This window comes from Cervus elaphus, chromosome 2, assembly GCF_910594005.1.
Source record: "Cervus elaphus chromosome 2, mCerEla1.1, whole genome shotgun sequence".
NCBI classification, from domain to species: Eukaryota; Metazoa; Chordata; class Mammalia; order Artiodactyla; family Cervidae; genus Cervus; species Cervus elaphus.
Window position 1 is genome coordinate 23,179,357 of NC_057816.1, and position 14,626 is coordinate 23,193,982.

At 37.0% G+C, this 14,626-nt stretch overlaps 1 non-coding gene and 1 pseudogene across 1 annotated transcript; both read left to right on the forward strand.

Moving 5' to 3' along the window:
• The first annotated feature begins 1,133 nt into the window (after positions 1–1,133).
• On the forward strand, positions 1,134–2,062 carry LOC122705174 (annotated as a pseudogene).
• A 12,148-nt stretch (positions 2,063–14,210) lies between these two features.
• On the forward strand, positions 14,211–14,315 carry LOC122677716. The gene has a single exon (XR_006335898.1). It is a non-coding gene; the product is annotated as a U6 spliceosomal RNA (small nuclear RNA).
• Positions 14,316–14,626: the final 311 nt, after the last annotated feature.

A 14,626-nucleotide genomic window follows, 5' to 3' on the forward strand; every position in this document is an offset into this window, starting at 1 on the left:
GACTAAAGACAGATTGTAAAGACAGTCCCCTTACTTCCCTATTACATGTAGAAACTGTTCCCTAGGGAAGAGACTGGACAAGCTGCTTCCATGTCTATAACTGAATGCATTGTATCATTACGCTCACATTAAAATCCTCTGTGATTTACTATGTGCCAAATGTGATATTAGAGTCCATTTATTGTTTTCTGCTACTGGATAGGATGAAAATCATAACAAAATTATGATCTATAATTCTGAAAGATTTCTAAGGTATATCAGAAATTAATTACAGGTGACATTTTCTTAGAAAAAATGAAACCAAAGTCTCAGAATCTGAAATTGCCTTTCCGGGACCATGGGGTAAAATCACTAAGAAGAAAGCCGTGGGATGTTCTTCCTTAAGAGAGTGAGTTTCCAAACTCCATTTATATTCATATTTTCCTTGTCTAAGATGGAGACTGAGATATGACAAGATGGAGACTCAGATATGACAGTTCATTTCCTATTTGTGAAGTCCTGAGATTCAACTGAATCTTGCAGAGAAATTTGTCTGAAAGGAGAGAAGAGAATGTTCAGAATTATTAAGGGATATATGTGATGCAGTTTCTTAGTAAGTTCCCTCTCCATGGACGGAATGCTCTTTCTTCTATGTTTATAGCTTTTAGTCTGTGATACATGGAGTGACTTATCCTTTTCTAGACTTTGGTTGCTCTTGTGTTTCTTTTTCTTTCTTTCCCCCCTTTTTTTTCAAATTAGAAGCAAAAATTTTTGGTTCCTACCCGGTAAATTCTTATCTGCACTAGAGACAAAAGCAGGCTTTGGGGGTTTGCTGCCAAAAGAGGAGGAGTCCAAGTGAATGAAATAATGGTGAGATGAGAGAATGAAGATTCTGTCCTGGTTCAAACTTCTCCATTTTACTTTTGGGTAAAAGGCTAAATTTTGATGTGTTTTGCTACTTAGTTTATGAAGCATTTATCAAGAAAATTTTTGTCATCCATTTCCATGGTACTGGTAAGTAAATTCTATGGGTTCAGTTTGGGCTACCTATAGTCATTCCCAGCACATATATCACTTATGTGAGGAAATGTGAGAAATACTTTTTCTTCTATGAAACCCTTCTCCCCTGTTTTTACAGATCCCCTTAGAGAAGAATGGCTTCGGAGAATGATTCTTTCATAACTCAGTTAATTTTAGTGGGATTAACAGGCCAATCAGTTCTTCAACTCCCCCTGTTTCTCCTGTTTCTAGTAATGTATATGGTCACCGTGATGGCAAATTTGAGCTTGATCATCCTATATGGGCTGAGTTCACACCTGCACACACCTATGTACTTTTTCCTCTTTAGATTGTCCTTCATAGATCTCTGCTGTTCTTCTGTTTTTACACCTAAAATGCTGATCAACATCATATCAGAGAAGAAGATTATCTCCTACATGGGGTGCATGACCCAGCTTTACTTTTTGTGGTTTTTGGTATTCCTGAAAGTTATGTGCTGACATCAATGGCCTTTGACCGCTATGTGGCCATCTGTAACCCACTCTTGTATAACATTGCCATGTTCCCTACAGTGTGTTTCAGCCTTATGTTTGGTTCCTACCTGATGGCATTTTTTAAAGCAATGACCCTCATTGGATGCATGCTGAGACTGACCTTCTGTGATGAAAACACCATCAACCATTATTTGTGTGACATCTATCCTCTCCTCCAGCTCTCCTGCACAGGTACCTACATCCTTGAGCTGGAAGTTATCATCATGTCAGGCATCAATATCACTGTGCCCAGTCTCACCATCTTTATCTCTTATGGCCTCATCCTTGCTAACATCCTCCACATCAAGTCCATAGAGGGCAGGTCCAAAGCCTTCAGCATCAGCAATTCCCACATCATTGCTGTTTCTCTCTTCTTTGGATCAAGTGCATTTGTGTATCTCAAAGCATCTTCTGTGTCTGCGGATGATGGGAAAATATCCTATGTCTTTTACACAATTGTGATTCCCATGATGAATCCCTTAATTTACAGCTTGAGGAACAAAAATGTTAAACTTGCTTTGAGAAAAACCCTATGTGTGGCAGAGTTTTGATCAGAGACATTATCTTTCTGTGCATATAGTACAGGATAAGGAGATTCTGTGTGTTCAATTAAATATTTTTAGTCATGGCCTTATTTTTCTCTTTTTTAAAATAATATGCTTAAGAAAATTTAAGCCTTCTCTCAGTAATATATTTCCAAGTTTTCTGTCTGGGATTTCTTTTTTTCCCCAAATGATTTGCACACTATCTCCTCCAGTTTCCTTTTATTTAATAAAATTAAAGAATAAATGCAACATCTCTGTTCATTTCTAGCTTCATTTCAAAGTTTTAAATTTTACTGAAAAAAAAAAAAGTCTCCAAGTGATCAAATTTGAGATACATTTGATATAATGAAAGAGCAATGATGAAAATCAGCTAGATACCACTAGAGCAGCATCATTTTATTGGCGTTGTGAGTATCCTCCACATGCTTTAGAAGCGTGTATCAGATACTATTCTGATTTTACTCCCATTTTTCTATTCTCTGACTTGGAAGACTGTGTCTCCTTTAAGTGTCAGAGATTGAAGCCTTATTAAGATATTGACTATAATTTATTTTGCATCTCTAAATATTTTGCATCAAGCTTCTTTGGGCAAGTGTTTTCTTTTTACTTTTGTTCAATGAAACCAGCAAATGACAGATCATATCAATATATTTATTTTATAGATGGTGAAATGAAGCTCAGAATGGTTAATGATTTAATGTCACAGCTTCATAAAGAGAAAATCTGGACTAAACAGTTAGCCTTCTGATTTTAAGCCTGCTACTTTTATAGTTTGTTTACATCCACTTCATTCTATTCTGTTTCCTTCAGTACAATCATTAATGAGAAGACATTTTAAATTTGAAGCTTAACTTTTGTTTATTCAGGGAAATATGTGAATTTCTCTCCTGCTGTTTGTTGCTTTTTTTGTTGTTTGCTTGTTGAGGCAGAGTTTCATGGGTTTATTTGGGTGCATAAAGAAGGCCTTTTGGGCTAGTGTATTGGTGAGATGATTGACTCAAATAAGAAGCTACTGTTTTTTGTTTTTTTAAATTAAGAAAACTGAATTTGAGATGTTTTTTATTAAGAGAATATGTCAAGTCATTATGACAGACCACAACAAGACACATGGTCAACAAATAAGAGGTCTTGTGTGGAAAGTATTCATGAGCATTAGGAGACTAATGTTCTGAATCTGTATGCTTTCTGTACAGGACTGTAAATGTATTTCACTTTCTATAAATCTTTGATAAAGCTATGATGTACATGACTGTAAATTAGTAGTGTTTTGGGAAATGAAGGTGAAAAAGTTGTGGTCGCATTTGGAACCAGGAAAGAAGGCAGCAGGTACAAGTAATAAAATTGTTAAGAGCATTTGAAACTCAGTTAGGAAATAGGAATTTAGAGAAGAAAAACGATGGATAAAGTCCTTATGTATGACTCCCCTCTCCTTCCTGGAAGGGCCTAGATATATCATGGAGCTCACAGGGTTTCTTTGGATAGGATGAAAGCTCAAGTTATTGGACTTTTTGAAACAGTTAAATCAACAGAACTGGAGAACCTGAGAACAACTAAATCCACAGAAGCAGGACCTCCAAGTGCTACTTCCATATGCATTTCATGGTACTAATCCTCAAAGTCCTGCTGGTTAGTATAATGATATCTTGAAACAAATTTTGGTGAATACACCAAATTTTGGCACTGACTTTACTGAAAAGCATGTTGGATTTTTTTTTTTAAAGGAAAAATACTACCTTAAAAATCTTCAATATGATGTGTGAAGATATAATGAAAATAATTTCCAAGATATTTTAACAATATTATTATATATCATTCTCCTAATCTCCACTCAATATTTGGGTGTTGTGAAATTTAGCATAGCTGATTTGTTGCATTTTTTAAATTTTAAAAAAATTTTTTTAATATGTTGTTGGATTCTGTTTGCTAGAATTTTGTTAAGGATTTTTGCATCTATGTTCATCAGTGATATTGGCCTGTAGTTTTCTTTTTTTGTGGCATCTTTGTCTGGTTTTGGGATTAGGGTGATGGTGGCCTCATAGAATGAGTTTGGAAGTTTATCTTCTTCTGCAATTTTCTGGAAGAGTTTGAGTAAGATAGGTGTTAGCTCTTCTCTAAATTTTTGGTAGAATTCAGCTGTGAAGCCATCTGGTCCTGGGCTTTTGTTTGCTGGTAGATTTTTGATTACAGTTTTGATTTCCTTGCTTGTGATGGGTCTGTTAAGATCTTCTATTTCTTCCTGGTTCAGTTTTGGAAGGTTATACTTTTCTAAGAATTTGTCCATTTCATCCAAGTTGTCCATTTTATTGGCATATAGCTGCTGGTAGTAGTCTCTTATGATCCTTTGTATTTCTGTGTTGTCTGTTGTTATCTCTCCATTTTCATTTCTAATTTTGTTAATTTGGTTCTTCTCTCTTTGCTTCTTAATGAGTCTTGCTGATGGTTTGTCAATTTTGTTTATTTTTTCAAAAAACCAGCTTTTAGTTTTGTTGATTTCTGCTATGGTCTCTTTAGTTTCTTTTGCATTTATTTCTGCCCTAATTTTTAAGATTTCTTTCCTTCTGCTAACCCTGGGGTTCTTCATTTCTTCCTTCTCTAATTGCTTTAAGTGTAGAGTTAGGTTATTTATTTGGCTTTTTTCTTGTTTCTTGATGTGAGCCTGTAATGCTATGAACCTTCCCCTTAGCACTGATTTTACAGTATCCCATAGGTTTTGGGTTGTTGTGTTTTCATTTTCATTCATTTCTATACATATTTTGATTTCTTTTTTGATTTCTTCTATGATTTGTTGGTTATTCAGAAGCGTGTTATTTAGCCTCCATATGTTTGCATTTTTAACAATTTTTTTCCTGTAATTGAGATCTAATCTTACTGCACTGTGGTCAGAAAAGATGACTGGAATGATTTCAATTTTTTTGAATTTTCCAAGACCAGATTTATGGCACAGGATGTGGTCTATTCTGGAGAAGGTTCCGTGTGCACTTGAGAAAAAGGTGAAGTTGATTGTTTTGAGGTGAAATGTCCTATAGATATCAATCAGGTCTAGCTGGTCCATTGTGTCATTCAAGGTTTGTGTTTTCTCAACATAATAAAAGCTATATATGACAAACCCACAGCAAGTATCACCCTCAATGGTGAAAAATTGAAAGCATTTCCCCTGAAATCAGGAACAAGACAAGGGTGCCCACTCTCACCACTACTATTCAACATAGTGTTGGAAGTTTTGGCCGCAGCAATCAGAGTAGAAAAAGAAGTAAAAGGAATCCAGATAGGAAAAGAAGAAGTGAAACTCTCACTGTTTGCAGACGATGTGATCCTCTACATAGAAAACCCTAAAGACTCTACCAGAAAATTACTAGAGCCAATCAATGAATATAGTAAAGTTGCAGGATATAAAATTAACACACAAAAATCCCTTGCATTCCTATATACTAACAATGAAAAAACAGAAAGAGAAATTAAGGAAACAATACCATTCACCATTGCAACAAAAAGAATAAAATACTTAGGAGTATATCTACCTAAAGAAACAAAAGACCTATACATAGAAAACTATAAAACACTGATGAAAGAAATCAAAGAGGACACAAACAGATGGAGAAACATACCATGCTCATGGATTGGAAGAATCAATATTGTCAAAATGGCTATTCTACCCAAAGCAATCTATAGATTTAATGCAATCCCTATTAAGCTACCAACGGTATTTTTCACAGAACTAGAACAAATAATTTCACAATTTGTATGGAAATACAAAAAACCTCGAATAGCCAAAGTAATCTTGAGAAAGAAGAATGGAACTGGAGGAATCAACCTGCCTGACTTCAGACTATACTACAAAGCCACAGTCATCAAGACAGTATGGTACTGGCACAAAGACAGAAATACAGATCAATGGAACAGAATAGAAAGCCCAGAGATAAATCCACGAACTTATGGACACCTTATCTTTGACAAAGGAGGCAAGGATATACAATGGAAAAAATACAACCTCTTTAACAAGTGGTGCTGGGAAAGCTGGTCAACCACTTGTAAAAGAATGAAACTAGAACACTTTCTAACACCATACACAAAAATAAACTCAAAATGGATTAAAGATCTAAATGTAAGACCAGAAACTATAAAACTCCTAGAGGAGAACATAGGCAAAACACTCTCCGACATAAATCACAGCAAGATCCTCTATGACCCACCTCCTAGAATATTGGAAATAAAAGCAAAACTAAACAAATGGGACCTAATGAAACTTAAAAGCTTTTGCACTACAAAGGAAACTATAAGTAAGGTAAAGAGACAGCCCTCAGATTGGGAGAAAATAATAGCAAATGAAGAAACAGACAAAGGATTAATCTCAAAAATATACAAGCAACTCTTGAAGCTCAATTCCAGAAAAATAAATGACCCAATCAAAAAATGGGCCAAAGAACTAAACAGACATTTCTCCAAAGAAGACATACAGATAACCAGCAAACACATGAAAAGATGCTCAACATCACTCATTATCAGAGAAATGCAAATCAAAACCACAATGAGGTACCATTACACGCCAGTCAGGATGGCTGCTATCCAAAAGTCTACAAGCAATAAATGCTGGAGAGGGTGTGGAGAAAAGGGAACCCTCTTACACTGTTGGTGGGAATGCAAACTAGTACAGCCGCTATGGAGAACAGTGTGGAGATTTCTTAAAAAACTGGAAACAGAACTGCCATATGACCCAGCAATACCACTGCTGGGCATACACACTGAGGAAACCAGATCTGAAAGAGACACGTGCACCCCAATGTTCATCGCAGCACTGTTTATAATAGCCAGGACATGGAAGCAACCTAGATGCCCATCAGCAGATGAATGGATAAAGAAGCTGTGGTACATATACACCATGGAATATTACTCAGCCATTAAAAAGAATTCATTTGAACCAGTTCTAATGAGATGGATGAAACTGGAGCCCATTATACAGAGTGAAGTAAGCCAGAAAGATAAAGAACATTACAGCATACTAACACATATATATGGAATTTAGAAAGATGGTAACGATAACCCTATATGCAAAACAGAAAAAGAGACACAGATGTACAGAACAGACTTTTGAACTCTGTGGGAGAAGGTGAGGGTGGGATGTTGCGAAAGAACAGCATGTATATTATCTATGGTGAAACAGGTCACCAGCCCAGGTGGGATGCATGAGACAAGTGCTCGAACCTGGTGCACTGGGAAGACCCAGAGGAATTGGGTGGAGAGGGAGGTGGGAGGGGGATCGGGATGGGGAATACGTGTAAATCTATGGCTGATTCATGTCAATGTATGACAAAACCCACTGAAAAAATAAATTAATTAATTAAAAAAAATTTTTTTAGTTGTTTGGCATGGCTAAATCTCTGTCTTATGGTTAAAATGACCACTCATCTCCCATCTCCTGACCTCTAATATCAACATACTTCTTTTTCACTGAAACAGTTATATTTATTTAAAATAGTTGATCTTGGTTGGGGTTTCCTTTTTTCATTTTTTATGTTCTGTTTCCAGCTTGTTTCCCCTATAATAACAAAGGTGTGTCTAAGCAAGTTCGTATGTCAAGTCATTTGGAAATGTTTCAGATCTCCATCCACTCACTCTGTTATGTATTTTATAAATATTTGAGGTTTCCCAAGGGTAGGACTTCCCTGGTGGCTCAGTATAAAGAAACCACCTGACAATGCAAGAGACTCGAGCTCAATCCCTGGGTTGAGAAGATCCCTTGAAGGAGGAAATAGCAACCCACGCCAGTATTCTTGCCTGAAAAATGTCATGGACAGAGGAGCCTGGCGGGTTACAGTCTGTGTGATTGCAAAACAGTTGGCACAACTTAGCAACTGAGCAACAACAACAGCAAATGGTGGGTTAGTGTGGTCACTAATGTTTAATCTCATGAGCTTAAAAATTCAGATAAATGTGTTCATTTTCAGAGAAGGTAAACTATCTTGACAATTAATTTTATATTTTACTTATTTGAAAAAATTAATAAATATATTTAAAAATACAGTTTGTAATAATTAAGTGTGGCAATTTAAATGTAAGAGAGACAAGTTTATTGATAGTTAATCAGTTTAAGTACTTTTTATTTTACAATAAGCCTGTCTATCATTTGGATTTTCTTCAAAAGGAGGGAAATCAAGTCAGAATATTTTACATGCATAGGTTAGTTTTTCTTAGTCATTTTTGCTTTTTTGAGCCATGTGAATGACACTGACACCTTTTGAGGGAAGGAATTGAAAAGTTGCTGCTGAGCCATGAAAGATACCTGGATTCTTTGCCTCCGGAGGAGAAGAATTCAATCCAGGGCTAGTGATGAGGCTAGATGGCTAAGAGCTTTTGTTGAATAAAGTTTTATTAAAGTATAAAAGATATAGAGAAAGCTTTTGACATAGACATCGGAAGGGGGCGGAAAGAGTGCCCCCCACCTCCACTAGTCTTTAGCTGGATATTATATAGCTACTAGCAGTCTACTAATTGGAGAAAGGAAACATCTCAAAACTCAGAGACTAGCACCAGGCCCTTCATCCACAACATGCATTTTGAGATACCATTGGCACAAGGTGAGTTGTTCTGGGCCATAAAATGATTGACAAGAATCTTGAAGAAAGGCAGGTTTCCAAGCAAATACAGTCTCACTAACATAGCTTAAGAGAACATTTGCCTGAGTAAAACATACTGGTTTGTCAAGTAGGTTTTGAGTCAGGTGAACCAATTTGAAGACAGAGTCTAGGGTAAATACATAGTTCATTAACATAGATTAAAATAAACATTTCCATAAGAAAAACACATTGGTTAACTCAAGGTTTGAGAAAAGTTAAGTTCAGGTGGAACCAGATGTTGTCATGGCAACACAGAATTTTTAAAGATATCTCTTTTAAAATGTGTATAGAGAAGGGGGAAAAAATCTAACACTTGTAGTTTGTTTCCTCCTGCCTGTTAAGAGAAGGATAATAAATGTCTGACACTTGCAGCCTATTTCCTCCACTTGGAGAGCCTGTTACCCTCTCAGAATGGTTCTATTGAAGTTACCACAGCTGAGAATCAATTGGGTGAGCCGTGGGATTCCCCTGTGCCACTGTAAACAGACAGACCGTTGTCTTAGCCAATGTGAAAACTTCATGTTTGTAAGCTTAACAGAAAATGGTTCTCCAAGTTAAAGAGCAGAATGCAAGTTCCCTGGTTACATCTCAAATTTGTTCAGTGTAAATGTTCTCTGAGAGAGCTGATATCATTACTCAGGATCAGGTTTGGAATGAGCGTGATGAGGGTCACTGTGATTAAGGGTTGATGGAAATGAGAAGTAAAAGGAATTTTGAGTTCTTTATCCATTTAATTCCTGAAACTGCACTGTATTGAATTTCATCCTCTACTTTCATTTACAGTGATTACACACACTCACACACACACACACTCATACACACACACACACAGTGTCTTCAAGTCTTCTATTTGATGAGACCACTGTCTATTACTGCACGGTGTGGAGCCCACTTTTAATCTTTTCAAACATATTCAGATAGATGTTTCTTGCTCCAGCTCCTGGACTCAATCAGAAGTATTTGCTGAATCTAACCAGAAGAAATAGTTATTGCTTCAGACATTAATTTGTTTGGGTAAACCCCAACAACAGCAATTTACAACAGCAATTTTTTTTTTTTTTAACCCACTGAGTCCCTGGTAACATATTGCAATATGCTGTATTTGACAGACATTAAGATGACCATGTAGGAGACTGATCAAAGACAATTTTTTGATAATGTACCAAAATTGAATAACATCTTACACAGGAATGAATTCTAAAATTCATCTTATATAATCAGCATTGCTCCTGACATTTGATTATGTGTTTTATGACCAAAGCCCTTGGACAGCAAGATCAAACCTGTCAATCCTAAAGGAAATCAACCCTGAATATTCCTTGGAAGGACTGATCCTGAACCTGAAGTTCCAATACTTTGGCCATCTGAAGTGAAGAGCCAACTCATTGGGAAAAACCCTGATGCTGGGAAAGATTGAGGGAAGGCAGAGAGGGGGCAAAGAGGATGAGATTGTTGGATGATATCATCCACTCAATGGACATGAGTTTGAGCAAGCTCCAGGATATAGTGAAGGGCAGGGAAGCCTGATATGCTGCAGTCCATGGGGATGCAAAGAGTTGGATATGACTGAGCAACTGACCAACAAAAATGACCATATATGTTCCTCTAATTTCAAAAGAAAAATATGTCATTAATTTAAAAAGGAATTACTACAGGAATTATTAATTAAATAATTAATTAAGTATTATTAAAGGTTGCTACAAAAATTTGTCTTTAAAAGGGAATTATTAAAGGCTATTTAAGGAATTATTTGACTATAATATTTTCACTCACTTCAGAATATTTTAAAGCCAGTCAAATTAACCTTGCAATTTAACCCCTAACCCCTGCATAGGTGACATGCAGGAAGGAAAACTTATCCAAATATACCACAATCCTTATGTCACAAAATGTGTTAAAGATCAGTGATACAAAGATAAAGTGAAGTTGCTCAGTCGTGTCCAACTCTTTGCAACCCCCATGGACTGTAGCCTACCAGTCTCCTCCGCCCATGGAATTTTCCAGGCAATAAATACAAAGATAAATTAGACATAAATCCTGTTTCACTGAGAAAGTGATGTTTAAAGTTGATATTTGCAAAAATAATTTCAGTGGGATTAATGGCCAGTGAGAACCCCCTAAGGTGATGCTTCTAACGTGTTTGAGAAATAACAAGGGCTACTGTACTGAATGATGGAGTAAAAGAGAGAGTTAAAGGAGATGAGGACAGGGATGTAACAAGAGGAAGATCACCTTGAATCTTACGGGTTACTATGAAAATTAGACTTTTTCTCTGAGTGAAATGGAGTCCAGAAAATTAAAAATAAGCTGATTTAAGATTTTTAAGCATGATTCCAGTTGCTTTGGGAGGAATAAACTGTAGAAGGCAATAAATAAATGACAGGTCTACTTAGGAGATGTTTGTAGTAGCACTAGTAATGGTAACAGATTATGGTTCTCAAATCAAGGAGGTGGTGTCATAGATGTGATATACAAGTTGTTGTTGTGTAGATGTTGTGTTAGTCATTCATTCGTGTCTGACTCCATGAACTGTAGCCTGCCAGGCTCCTCAGTCCAAGGAATTCTCCAGGGAAGAATACTGGAGTGAGTAGCCATTTCTTTCTCTAGGGGATCTTCCTGACCCAGGGATCAAACCTGGGTCTCCCACATTGTAGGCATCTGCAGATTCTTTACCGTCCGACCCAGGAATCGAACCTGGGTCTCCCACATTGCAGGTATCTCAGATTCTTTACCATCTGAGCCTAATTTTATGTATATATATAAAGTAAATATAAATGTAGTCACATTTTATTGAGTTAAATATAATGTTGTTTTGTCAAAATATACCCTAAATAAATCAATGGAGTATAGTAGATTAGGAAAAAATTGAGTTAAACAGCAAGTAACAGGTATAAGATTAATATCCACTGTATTTTGTAACTGAGCAACAAATGAGAATTGACCTCATGGAAAATGGTGGGAGGACATAACTGTAAGTCACAGAGAGGCAAATTCAAACAATTTAGACATTAATGAAAAGATTCTCAAGTTGAATAATAGAGGAATGTAATTTAGAAATGTTGGAGAAGACATAAAGGTTTCATTTATTCTCTGTGAGAATGGGAATTGTTTTAGCCTTTGAGAAAAATGGCGGAGAGTTCTGACAAAATGTGGTCCATGGCAGAAGGGAAAGGCAAACGGCTTCAGTATTCTTGCCTTGAGAACCCCATGAACAGTATGAAAATGCAAAAATATGACTTTTGAAAATAAAATCCCCAGGTTGGTAGGTGCTCAATATTCTACTGGAGAAGAGTGGAGAAATAACTCCAGAAAGAATGAAGAGATGGAGCCAAAGCCAAAGCCAAAGCAACACCCAGTTGTGGGTGTAACTGTAGATGAAAGTAAAGTCCAATGCTGTAAAGAACATTATTGCATAGGAACCTGGAATGTTAGGTCCATGCATCAAGGTGACTTGGCAGTAGTCAAACAGGAGATGGCAAGAGTGAACATCAACATTTTAGGAATCAGTGAACTAAAATGGACTGGAATGGGCAAATTTAACTGAGATGACTATTATATCTACTACTGTGGACAAGAATCCCTTAGAAGAAATGGAATAGCCCTCATAGTCATAAAGAGTCTGAAATGCAGTACTTGGTACAATCTCAAAAATGACGCAATGATCTCTGTTCATTTCCAGGGCAAACCATTCAATATCACAGTATTCCAAGTCTATGCCCCAATCAGGAATGCTGAAGAAGCTGAAGTTGAATGTTCTATGAAGACCCACAAGACTTTCTAGAACTAACACCCAAAAAAGATGTCCTTTTCATTATAGGTGACTAGAATGCAAGAGTAGGAAGTCAAGAGATGCCTGGATTAATAGGAAAATTTGGCCTTGGAGCCAAAGCTAACAGAGATTTGCCAAAAGAATGCACTGGTCACAACAAATACCTTCTTCCAACAACATAAGAGAAGACTCTACATATGGACATCACCAGATGGTCAATACCAAAATCACACTGATTGTATTCTTTGCCACCAATGATGGATAAACCCTATACAGTCAGCAAAAGCAAGACCAGGAGGTGACTGTGGCTCAGATCATGAACTCCTTATTGTCAAATTCAGACTTAAATTGAAGAAAGTAGGGAAAACCACTAGACCATTCAGGTATGACCTAAATCAAATCCCTTACAATTATACAGTGGAAGTGACAAATCATTTCAAGGGATTAGATCTGATACACAGAGTGCCTGAAGAATGCTGGCTAGAGGTTCATGACATTGAAAAAGAGGCAGTGATCAATAACATCTCTAAGAAAAAGAAATACAGAATGGCAAAATGGTTGTCTGGGGAGGCCTTTCATATAGCTGAGAAAAGAAGAGAAGCTAAAGGCAAAGGAGAAAATGAAAGATATAACCATCTGAATGCATAGTTCCAAAGAGTATCAAGGAGAGATAAGAAAGTTTTCCTCATGACCAGTGCAAAGAAACAGAGGAAAACAATAGAATGGGAAAGACCAGCGATCTCTTCAAGATAATTCGAGATACCAAGGGAACATTTCATGCAAAGATGGGCACAATAAGGGACAGAAACAGTATGGACCTAACAGAAACAGAAGATAATAAGAAGAGGTGGCAAGAAAACACAGAAGACCTATACAAAAAAGATCTTCATGACCCAGATAACCATGATGATATGATCACTCACCTAGAGCCTGACATCCTGGAATGGGAAGTCCAGTGAGACTTAGGAAGCATCATGGCAAACAAAGCTAGTGGAGGTGATGTAATTCCAGTTGAGCTATTTCAAATCCTAAAAATTGATGCTGTGAAAGTGCTGCACTCAATATGCCAGCAAATTTGGAAAACTTAGCAGTGGCCACAGGACTGGAAAAGGTCAGTTTTCATTACAATCCCAAGAAAGGCAATGCCAAACAATGTGCAAACTATCGTGCAACTGCACTCATCTCACAGGTTAGCAAAGTAATGCTCAAAATTCTCCAAGCCAGGCTTTAACAGTACATGAACTACGAACTTCTAGATGTTCAAACTGGATTTAGAAAAGGCAGAGGAACCAGAGATCAAATTGCCAACATCTGTAGGATCATCGAAAAGGCAAGAGAGTTCCAGAAAAATATCTACTTCTGTTTCATTGACTATACTAAATCCCTTGCTGTGTGGATAATGACAAACTGTGGAAAATTCTTCAAGAAATGGGAATACCAGACCACCTGACCTGCCTCCTGAGAAATCTGTATGCAGGTCAAGAAGCAACTGTTAGAACTGGACATGGAACAACAGACTGGTTCCAAATCAGGAAAAGAGTATGTTAACATTGTATATTGTCACTCTGCTTATTTAACTTCTATGCAGAGTGCATTATGCAAAATGCTGGGCTGGATGAAGCACAGCTGGAATCAAGACTGCTGGGAGAAATATCAATAGCCTCAGATACACAGATGACACCACCGTTAAGGCAGAAAGTGAAGATGAACTAAAGAGTCTGTTGATAAAAGTGAAAAAGGAGAGTTTAAAAGCTGGCTTAAAACTCAATATTCAGTGCTCGCTTTGCAGCACATATACTAAAATTGGAAGCTTACAGAGAAGATAGTATGGGCAGCATGCAAGGATGACATGCAAAGTCTTGAAGCTTTCCATATGTTTTTTTAAATTATTATTTGCATGAGTTTGTAACTCCTACTTGTCTGGGATTAATTGTTGGTTTCTCATTTTTGGTTATTTGTTCTAATCTCATTTAATGCCATAGCAAACCACTAGTGGAATCTTCATTCCTGACCAGAGATCAAGCCCTGAGCCTCTGGAGTGGGAGCAATGACTCCACGACCCTAGAGTATCAGAGAAATAACCCTAGGGAACATCAACTAGTGAGAACTCACACAAAGGAAGTCACTTGAATATAAGACCCATTATCACCCAACCACCAGTAGCACCCTATGCAGGATGTCTCATCTAAA